We start from the raw sequence: 11063 nt of genomic DNA, 5'->3' as shown, positions 1-11063 counted from the left end.
TGCATGCAGGATCTCCCTGTCAGACAGACCATGAAGGGCTATTCAGATGTTAGCTGGCATGAAGAACAAGACAGTCTCACAAAGCTTACCCATGCAAGGCCAAAGACTAAGGCTGCATCTTGATGACCTCTCCTACAGGAATGTGGAAGAGAGCTCCCAGGTACCAACATGTTCACTGTCAGAAGATCATTGAAGTGTTCCCTATAGTGCGCTGGTGCTGACTTGTGTATTAGCAACCACTTTTGACTGGGTTTAAGAAACAAAGAAAATCAGAAGTTAGCCTTTACCATAAGTACAAGTGTTTCATTGCAACTTTCTGAACCTGTTGCTTCCATTTGACCTATCTTGATGTGATTGTGTGGCCATGGCACTTTAACATCTGCTTGGATTTTATGGGAATGAAGCATTTTGGTCATTTTGAACCATAGTCTGGGGTGAAAGCTTGTTCTGGGGATGGCAGGTGCATTTTCTCTCTCCCTTTGCCTTACCTGTTTGGCAATCACTGGGCACTGTCTCCGGGTGTTTTGTTTTCTGCAGGCAACCAGGGCGATCCTCCAAGCTGCCCAGGCACCCACAGAGGCTGAAGGTGCATTTTCCCCACCTCTTCCTGCCTCTGCTCTTACAAGTTTTCTTCAGCACAGAACAGGTGCCAGAGGAGGTCAAGACCTTCTAGAAGGGATGCCAGTAGGAAGGTTGCACAGGAACATGTCCAGGCAGGGTCTGAATGTCTCCAGAGACAGAGACTCCACCACCTCTCTGGGCAGCCTGTTCCAGTGCTCTGCCACCCTCAAAGTAAAGAAGTTCCTCCTCATGTTTAGGTGGAACTTCCAATGTTCAAGTTTGTGCCTGTTACCTCTTGTCCTGTCACTGGGCACCACTGAAAAGATCCTGGCCCCATCCTCCTGACACCCACCCTTTAAGTATTTATAAGCATTGATAAGATCCTCAAGTCAATTGTAAGTGTGGCTGGGACACACTGCTCAATGCCGAGATGCACCACTGCACAGTGGGTCTGCTGGCCAGGGGAGAGCCCCCTTCTCCCCACTCCCCTTGCCATTTCTCCCCTGCAGACGGGGTGCCACACACCCTTGGTTGTGGGCGAGAGGGACTTGTCACCGAGGGATAGCCCAGCAGACTGGAAAAGCCTGGGAGAGGTGGGTGCACAGGAGCAGCTACTGCCCAATGGGGGGCCCCCATCATCGCCCCCATCAGGCCCCCCCCATGGGGCCTGAGCTGAGCAGGGGTCTGCCTGTGGGCAGGGTGCACTGAGGGCCAGGGCCTGGGGAACATGAGTTCCCCTGTGGGCGGGAAAGGAGTCTCCTCAGAAGAGAAGGCGTTGGGGCAGAAAGGGTGTTTTTCTAATCTCCTCCCCAAAAGGAGCCTGCTGGTGTTGGACACTGCCTTTTTCCTGGCAAGGGCTGGTGGGGAAGTCAGTCCCGAGGGAGGCCTGCCCTGCTCAGCACCGACTGTGTCTTCCCCCTGCCAGAGAGATGCACAGTATCCCAAGGGGCTTGTGTTACTGGATCGCATGGTACCTGGTCAAGCAGCTCAGGAGGAAGGAGCCATGCTGGGAGGTCCCTGCCATGGTGTTCGTTGTCGAGGTGAGTCTGATGGCGAGCACTGCCTTGCTGGGCTGCCTCCCACCACCACTCTGCCCCCTTGTGGCTGCAGCCGCAGGGGGAGCCCAGTTGGTGGAGCTGGGACAGAGGGTGGGCAGCGGTGTGCCCTTGGCCCCTTGCTGCTGGGATGACACTTGTCCCCACCTGTGTTTTGTGTCCCCCTTGTGCCACCTCTCGCTCTCCCATCATGGCGCCTTGAAGGCTGAGGAATCAGAGGCTGCTGAGGGTTGCGAGCCACAGCAGAGCAGGCGAGCAACCTCCACCGTGGCCCAGGGCAAGGAGCCCAGGGGGTCTCTGCAGCCACCACTGCCTTTGGGCTCGGCTGCCTGGGGCAGTGCCCACGCCTTGTGCTACTGGCTGGACCCAGACCTGCGCGGTGCTGGGGTCCGGCTGGTTGGGCACACCTGTCACTGCTCTATGTGTTTCAGCTCCTGGCCTGCCCTGGCGTGAGTGTGTGGGCTGACTGCATCCTGCAGCTCACCCCGAGGTACCTGTGGAGCAAGCGCAGCGTGATGCATAGCCTGGTGCTCAGAGGCCTCATCATGCTCTGTGAGAGACCTGCAATGGTGAGAAACAGGCAGCCTACTGAAGCAGTGCTGGCAGCATGGGGCTGGGTAAGGGGTGCTAGGACTTGGCTGGGCTTTGGGAGCTGTATCAGCTGTCCCCAGCTCTCCTGCATCCCCATTGACCTACCCAAGTCCTTCGGGGCAGACCTTTGGATTCTGGGCGCCAAGGCAGCAGCATGGGGTCAAAACCCTGGAGCAGTTTTGGCAGTACAGCCTTTTATGGCTTCACAACACAGCATTGTGTTCCAGACAGGTCAAAAGAATGCAGTTCCTGATGCAAAAGCTTATAGAGCTACTTATAGAGAGAATGCAGACAAGGAGGTGGTTGGGATGACCCTTTCTGTGCTCAGCAAGGTGCTCCTGGCCAAAGACATCCCAATTGCCAGCCCCATGGCTCTGCATCTGGCTGAGATGCTCCATACGCTCTTTGACAATGTAAGGCTTTGTTCCCCACCCCGCCCCCACCGGGCTCTGCGTGCTGCTAGGAAACTTTGTGCCCTGTGGATTTTCAGACCCATGCCCAGGTCAGCCTGGAGCAGCCAGTGCTGCGATCTTGCCCTCTTCCTTTCCACCAGCAGTCCAGCTATGTGCAACTGCTCTCCATTCACCTCTTCTGAGATGTGATGGAGTTTGTAGCAAAAGTGGGAAAAAAGCCACTGTAGAGGCGCATGCACCAGAGCCTGCTCCCACTACTCTGCCATTTGCATGACGACGACCAGCGTGTGGCGGAGGTGAGGATTTCTGACCTTCTGGGGTCCCATGGAAGGTGGCTCAGCTGCCTTCTGCCCTGGTGCCTCGCAGACTGCACCGCTTCAGCCTTCTCCTGGCCTTGGCTACAGAGCAGCAGCTCTGGGGGACTTCTGTCCTGCTGCCCTAGCAGCACTATGTGCCTCAGATGGGGGTTGCCCCACTCCTCTGCCCAGGCACCCAACCTGCCGACGGACACGTTCCCCAGCTGCTGCATCTTCCCACCAGGGGCCAGGAGAGGCCCTGAGCTTTGCCCAGATGCAGGGGATGCAGGTCCTGTGCCCTGGGCAGCAGTGCCATCTCCCAGCCTCTGCTGCTTTGCAAGCCTCTTGGGAAATCCTGCTTCAAGTTACCAAATTCCTGAAGAAAAGGAAGCTCAGGCAGCTGCTGAAGAGGGAGCAAACTATTGCTGCGCAATTGGTGAGCGCCTGGTAAGGATGGCCTCAAAGCCCCAGACCCAGCCTGGATAAGCCCTGTGCCCCAAATTCCCAGTGTGTGGGACTGGCAGCTATGCCCTGCCCGCTGCTGCAGCCCATCGCTGCCAGCCTGCACCCCATACACGCTCCCGTCCCTCGGGCGTGTGGCCCTGCAGGCTCTTCTCCAGGCTTTTCTCCCTCCCCAAGCCCAGGGGTGCCAATGGAGCCCCAGCTCAGCTGAGCTTTGGCAGCAGGGTGTCACCACAGCTTCCCAGGGAGTACCCAGTCCTCTGTTCCCTCCAAATCCTGGCACCAGCCAGCTGCTGGCTGGGCGTTGTGGGTGTCTTGGCAGGGGAGGCCAGTCCTGGGTGCAGGGACTGCCCAGCCAAGGGGAGAGTCTGTGCCAACCCTTCCCTCCATCCCCTTGTACTCTCTGCTGCTGGCAGAGAACAAAAGTCGAATTGAACAGAGCAGATGAGCACCTGCACCAGTCCCTGCCATACCTGCAGATCCCACAGGAGTCCATGCGAGAGGCGGCCATCAGGTTCATTGTTGAGACACAACCCCTGGGGGTCCCTCCCAGCCCCACTGCAGCTTGGCCTCAGCTGCAGCTGTGGCACCAGCAGCAGGATTTGGCCCAGTAGCTGTGGATCCCTGACTCCCTGTTGCCCTCTCCCACCCCTGCCTGTGGCCATCATACTTGGGGAATGCCCCGAGCTCAGCCCTGCCAAAGGGAGGAGGGTGTGTGAGGCATGCTGGCAGGGCCAGTGTGGTGGAGCTGTACTGCTGGGACCAGCGGGATTTGTGATGGGCTGTGTGTTCCTAAGCTCGCTGGGCAGCACATGAGGGGGCAGCAGGAGACGCTCCAGGTCATCTACAAGGGTGAGTGAGGGCAGTGGGATGTCAGCAGGGACTGGCAGGGAGGAGGAAAGACACTGGGCAGGGAGCTGCATTTCCTGCCCTGGCTGGGGAGGGCTCTGCTCCCTGGGCAGACGAGGGGCAGCGTGGGCAGAGCAGAGAGATATTTCGGGGGCACATGGGGTATTCGCAGCCAGCACCTTCTGTCTAGCCACCCTGTTGGCCCCTGCTCCTTCCTGGCCATGGGAAGAGCTGGGTGGGGTGGCCTTGGCAGGAGGGGTTCCTGGGGACCCCACCGACCCAGGCTCTTACCTTGACTCTGTTCCAGCCCTTCAAGGCATGACAAATTACATCAGCCTCTCTGTCTCAAACCTGGCAGCTCAAACCCTATTCCTGCTAAGAGCTGCAGAGAGGAACCCCTCCCCCAGGCTGCCAGTGCTGCAAGACCAGCTCTGCAGGGCATGGAGAGGGCAGCCGTGATTCTGGGACAATGGCTAGCTGTGCTGCTGGAGCTCTGCAGAGCTGATTCCAGGAGCTCTGCCGTGTGCTGGGACCACCTGAGCCTGCAGGGAAGACTGCGTTGCTCCTGCCCTTTCCCTGCCCACAGGACAGCTCTTCTTTAAGAGTGCTTTCTTTCACCCCAACATGGGAATATGAAATCCATGTTATTATACACAGAGACCCAGGAGCATGAAAGGGAGAGAACAATTAATGGCTTTTAGAGCTGCGTAGCTTCATACTTCTTAAGGTGAGTTGAACCTAATAGCTGCAGCTGCCAACACTGTGTACAGATGCAGAGACAAACCTCTGGAGGAAAAAAAAGGGAAGGGAAACAAGCAAAGAAGTGATGAGAATTCTAGGTATTCAGAGGCTTTATTTCTATAGCTTGTCACACGTTACATGCTTTCCTAGTGCAGGACTTGGCCATCCTCTGTTGGTTGCAAGAAGCCGTTAATGTCTGTACCTGCAAATCTTGAGCTACTTCTCTTCTGCCTATCTTTCTCCAACCAGTGGGTCTTGCTTTGGTCCCTAGGGTCCCCAGGGCATTGGGGAAGAGAAGAAAAAGGGTACTTGTGTTCTGCCCAGATGTTGCCCAGGTGTGCAGTGTGGTAGGAAATGTGGCCAGCAACCCCTTTGCCCTTTGGTTCTTCTGCTGAAGCCTTAGTGCTTCTGACAAAGCTCATAGGCAGAGCCCAGAGCTGTGGGGATCCCTGAAAAACTTGTCCTTGGATATGTCCAAAATAACCGTCCCAGCTGTGAACCACCATTTGTTTCCTGCCTGTGTGTTGCTGGCTGGATTGTTGAGAGGTCCAAGGTGCCTTTTTATCTGGGTCCTATGGAGGTCCTTCAGTGCTCCGTCTCTGTGGGGCAGCTTTGCCGGGAGACCCTGAGGGGATGGACTGGTGGAAGACCCTGAGGGGCCAGGGTGGTGGGGCATCTTCAGGTGTGTCAGGGCAGCTGGAGGCCCTGAGGGGATGGGGTGGCTGTAGGCTGTGAGGGGACAGGGTACTGGGATGTCTTCAGGTGCATTGGGGCAGCAGAAGGCCCTGAGGGGACAGGGTTGTGGGAAGGCCCTAAAGCGATGGGGCAGCAGGAGGCCCTGAGGAGCTGCAGTGTCAGGAGGCCATGAGGAGAAGAGGTTGTAGGGAGGCCCTGAGGAGTTGGGCGGGAAGCCCTGAGAGGACAGGGTGGCAGGAGGCCTTGAGGAGCTCCCACACAGCCACCTTTTTTTTGGCCCCCCTGCTTCCATGGTGCTTCCCTGAGGCATCTCCCATGCCTGCAGCAGAAGCCCTTGAGGCCAGGCCTCTGCAGGATGGTGGGGATACCCTGCAACATGCCTAGCCTGACCTGGCTGGAGGAGAAGGGGCCCCCACAGGGACACGTCCACTGGATGCTGCCAGCAGTGGCAGTGGGCAGAGGCAGGGCTGGCTGGCAGCCTGGGCCTCCAGGGTTCCCAGGCCATAGCACTGTGGTCGAGACCCCGCTGACACAGAGCTCTGGGCCTGCAGAGCTGCTGTGACCATGTGGAGGGTGATGGTCTCTGGGCACGGGACTGCGGAGGAGGTACTGCCTGCTGCACATCTTTCCTTTGTGGAAACAAAACAGGGGAAAACCCAGACCCTGAAGCAACCAAGACCCTCAGCAGAGAGTGACCAGCCATGGCCGCTTTCCAGCAGCCGTCAGCAGCACTGGACATACCCACACCCCATGGCCTGGCCACAGGTACCAGCTGCTCTGCCGGCCTGTGAGAGCAAGAGGAAAGGTGAGGAAAAGCTTTTGCCCCCTGGGCGCCTGCTCTCCAGTGCTCATGTCTAATGTGGCAAGGGGTGGATGTGGTACCACCTGCAGTACCAGGCCATTTCTGTCCCCATGGCCTCTGGCACACGAGCATTGGAGCTGCAAGAGCAGCTGCAAGAGTCTTTTGACACAACTGCTGTGGTGAACAAGGGCAGATCACGGCAAAAGGTCCTCCAGTGGGGTCAGTCCCCATTCTGAAGGTCTCGTCACCTTTGACTACCCAAGAGGGTCTTTCTCCATCTGGCCTGGGTCTCAACACTGCAGAGGTGGCAGAATTTAGGAGAATGAACCTCAGGTTAGCTTCGTTATCCTTTGAGCACCCTCAGTGCAAGTCTTTTCCCACCTTGCAGGATCAGAGCAGCTCTGGTCCGCGCCATGGGAACATTTATCCCCCTACTTCCCTCCCTGCGTGCGCATGCTCCCTCCATGCTGCTTCATCGCCATGCCTGCCTGACTCCTGAGCATACCTCCCAGTGCCCATGGGGCAGCTGCAGGGAGTCATGTGCCAGCCCTTTGAGCCCCAGCACCCTATGAGATCAAAGCTCCTCTGACCTCCACAAGTTATCACTTGCCATGTCCATTCATGGCTGATGCATTCCTCATGAGACTGCTTTCCCCAGAGAAGGGGCAGCATGTGCCTCTTCCACACACGGATGGCAAGCCAGGATAGTGAAGCATCCCCAGCAGCAGGGCTGGAGCAGGCAGTGCTAGAAGGAGAAGGTGACGCCAGTAAGGGGAGCATAGCTCCTTGTCCATCCTTTCTGGACCCCTGTGCCAGGGCAGATGGAGGACCTCAGCCCTCATTAGGCAGGCGCCGTATCAGAGACATTATGCACAGCCTCAGGCCCTTATGTTTGTGTAGCAGAGTGGGGCGCGTGTCTTCACATTGGGATGTTGGCTCTCAGAGTACGGATTTCCCAGCTGGCCTCTCCTATCCTAGACAGCTGGCCTGAGTGACTCCCGAAGCACTGCAGGGGCCCACAGCCTCACTGCTCACCCAGCGGGTAATTGCCCTGTGGAGCCATTTTGTCCCAGGAGGTCTTGAGAAAACGCCTCACCATACTTGGAAGCTGGCAGGACCCAGCCTTGCTGCCCTGCAGCCTGTGCAGTGCTGCTGGGAGAGGTAACGGCTCCCATCCAGGTCACCCCCAAAGCCTCCTGCACCTCCTTGTGAGGCAGGAGGTGCACCCCGAGGCAGTCATTCCCAGCCCAGCTACGACAGCAGCAACCCATCTCACTGGAGTAGCAGGTTAAGCATCTCTGTTGCTGGTCACGGTCTGTTGCTGTTTGCTTCCCTGAGCTTGCTTCCAGCAAGGCAGCAAGCACCCAGGAAAAAGGGATCCCTTGCTGCAGAGGCCTGCTTTTACCCTGTAGAGCATGTGCACGACACGTGAGCAGCTGAGAGTGCATCTTGCTTGCTTTCTCCCAGAATATTTACCCCCACGCATCTGTAGATTTTCATCCCTGCATTCATTGTCTGGGAGCCCAGCTAGGCTGCTGGCTGACGGCCCGTTCCTCAGCTCCTGGCTTGCTGCTGCAAAGATCGGCAGAGGGCAGGGCAATCCCACTAAAGAGTGACTGAGGGCAATTCCCAAGAGCCAGGGCATCCCACTACAGCGCCATAGATGGCAGTTGCGATGAAAAGAAGGCCAGGCTGCGCAGCAGACCTCCTCCCCGCGAAGGGTACAGCCAGCTGGGCAGGGTCCCTGCCAGAAAATAGGCTGGGTGCCAACGAAATTGCTCTCGGAGGTGACAGAGATCATACTCTCAGCTTAAAACCTGCATCCTTTGGGGGACAGGAAACAAGCCCACCCTGGGTCTGAGGCAGGCAGCACAGCCCTGCTCTGGCAGCTGGTCCGGCCCGTTGCACAGGCTCCCCAGAATGAGTGCAGGAGAGCCAGTGTCTCTCGTCCTCCAGCCCTGACCTGCTTTGCAGGAACTTACTCTCTGCTGTGCTATGTGTGAGTATCAGGGTCTGTCAGCAGCCACAGCAAGAGGATGGATCAGGGCTGAGGTCCAGACAGGAGCAGCAGGAGAGGGGGCTGGAGGCAATACCGGGAGCAAGGCCACAGTGTGTACCTGAGAGCTCCATCCAGGAGATGGGGCCAGACACAAAGACCAGCTACCTGCAGCGTCTGGGGGCCATCCAGCCGATGAGCTGAACACAAGCTGTAGACCACACAAGTATGAGGTCCACACAGGAAACACCACATGAGTTAAGCTACCTGTTACACAGTTCCAAGGTCCACCTGGACACAGAGACATCAATAAACACACCCTCCCATAGCTCAGGCCAGGACTAGGTGCTCAGGGCACCTAGTGAGCACAGGGCCCATGGCTGGAGGATGTGTGGGTGGGGGGTCCCAGGTGAGGCTGTTCAGGGTCATTAAGACCCATTAGAGTACTCAGGGGCCCAACACTTAGAGCAACCACAAGGCATGGGTCAGCCCTGTGCCTCAAAGGTTCAGCTCTGCTTGGGGCTACTCTTCAAGATGGGAGTTGATGGGAGCTGCATGGTGACGGTGGCCATCCCCTGTGTGTGGTTGTGATCAACTACCTGTAACCTGTTTCCTTGCACCTCTCTTCCAAAAGTGGAGTTGTGGATGTTTTCTGGGGGTGATCTGCTGGTTCAGGGAGGGAGGAAGAGCCGGGTATCATGTTTGTAGAGGTGATTCATCAGAGCCCAGAGTAGCTCCAACACTTGGTATCTTTGCTTCTGTGAAATCCTAGGTGTATCTGCATCACAAAGCTTTGGAAAACATCAATGGGCCACCAAGGCTGACTTTCTCATTTGCTCTCCTAGGTGCTTGGCTTTCAAGGGTCCTTGTCACTCTCCTAGTGAATGCACAGAGGGGGATCACATCCCCTAGAGATGCTTCTTCACCTTCCCAGCAGACAAGCAGGAGAAAAAAGCCAACTTTCCTACTCGTGAAGTGTAGCCAGAGAAATGAAGCAGTTGAGTGTCCAGTTGTGCCACCAGAGTGATGTGCCAAAAAGCCAATTTCAGGGGCTGGGGGCCAGGCAGGGAAGGCTGCACCTTCTCCAGGGGCCTTGGGGAAGGCAGAGAAGTTGTGAACCCACAGTACAACACAGATAAGCAGCCTTCCTTCTGCAGCAAGCAGCCATGCTCATAAATAGCAGGAAGTTTCAGATATCCGGATAAGCAATTTCAACTGCAGTTGGTTTTGCCAGATGCAGGGGGTGGTTTGGTATCCATGCCTGGAGGGTGTGCTTCTTCTCCAGCTTGCCAAGTGTGTCTATCCTCTGCCTGGCCAGGGCACTCGCTGTGCTTTGCAGGGCTCTGTGCCTTGCTGGCAAAAACTCTGCAGGACGCACCGAGCAGGAGCAAGTGGAAAGCATGCCTGTGGGGGCACATCTGCAAGTGTCTCTACATGCCAGGAGGCCTGGGAATGGGCTTTTATGGGAAAGCCTAGTATCTCGCCTGAGCACGTGAGCCCAACAGCTGGAGCTTTGAGAAGCAATTTGAGATCCCCCAGCCCCATGCAGCCTGCACATCAGAAACCTCCTCTTGCCCACTACCCACAGCCCAGCAGCGCCAGACCCCTCTTGAGAGTAGAAAGAGGAGCACAGAAAGATGCAAACCCACAGCTGTGTCTTCTGGCTGCTCCATTTTGGGGGAGCTGTGACACCTAAAGGTTTCTCTGGGAAAGACAGAGCAGGATCAGTTCTTTCCCTGATGCAGCTAAGCCAGGCATGGGAGGGGAGTGGAGAGGACCCCTTCTTCCCCAGCTCTAGCAGACAGAAGGGCAGAAGTGGAAGTGCACATCAAGTCTTCAGGGTCCAAGCTTGCACCATGTTTCTCTGCTGGGGGCTTGGGGGGGGGGTGGGAATTTGGCAGCTCACCCTCTTTGGAAAGGGTCCAGCTGCCTTAGGAGAAATTCCTCACATAGCTTTGCTGTGAAGAAAGTGCTGACCTGTTCGGGGGTGTTTGCTGAGCAAGTGAAGACGAGCCAAAGGCAGCTCCTAAGTGCTGGGAGGAAATGGCCCATTTTCTCATCATTGGGGTTAGACAGCAGGTCAGGCTTTTTGGGGAAAGTGGTGCCTGGTGGCACTTTGTATGCTCTAAGTAACTCCACCAGGATGCCCCCATGCTTGCTGCCTTCACACACTGCTAGGGAGATGCTCTGACTACAGCAGAGAAGCTGATGGTGCCATGCTGTGTGGTAGGTGGGTATTGGAGGGCGAGCTGGCAGCTACATCCAGGCAGCTTGGCCAGACACTGGTGCCCAGGACCTGCCTGTGGTGCGCTCTGAAACCCTGCCAGTCCCAGGGGTGAGATGCAGAGAGCTGGAGTCTCAGGGTGGAGATGACACGTGGGTCAGAGAGGGGCATTTAGCTATGGTCGGACTTGGAGCGCCTCTTGGGATGCTAGGGAAACACAAAGGACAGAGATACTGTTCCTTCATTGTAACAGAAGCAGGCCACTGGCACTGGTAACTGCAGTGCCAGAGAGTATTTAAACCAGAGGCAGGTGACTGGGGGAGAGCACTTGGTCTGGCCTGATGGGACTAATGTGGGGAACACAGCTAATGTTCAAT

Source organism: Larus michahellis, chromosome 7 (assembly GCF_964199755.1).
Source record: "Larus michahellis chromosome 7, bLarMic1.1, whole genome shotgun sequence".
In the NCBI taxonomy this organism is placed as follows: domain Eukaryota; kingdom Metazoa; phylum Chordata; class Aves; order Charadriiformes; family Laridae; genus Larus; species Larus michahellis.
The sequence above is the reverse complement of the archived record's forward strand: the minus strand, read 5'-3'. Positions refer to the sequence as shown.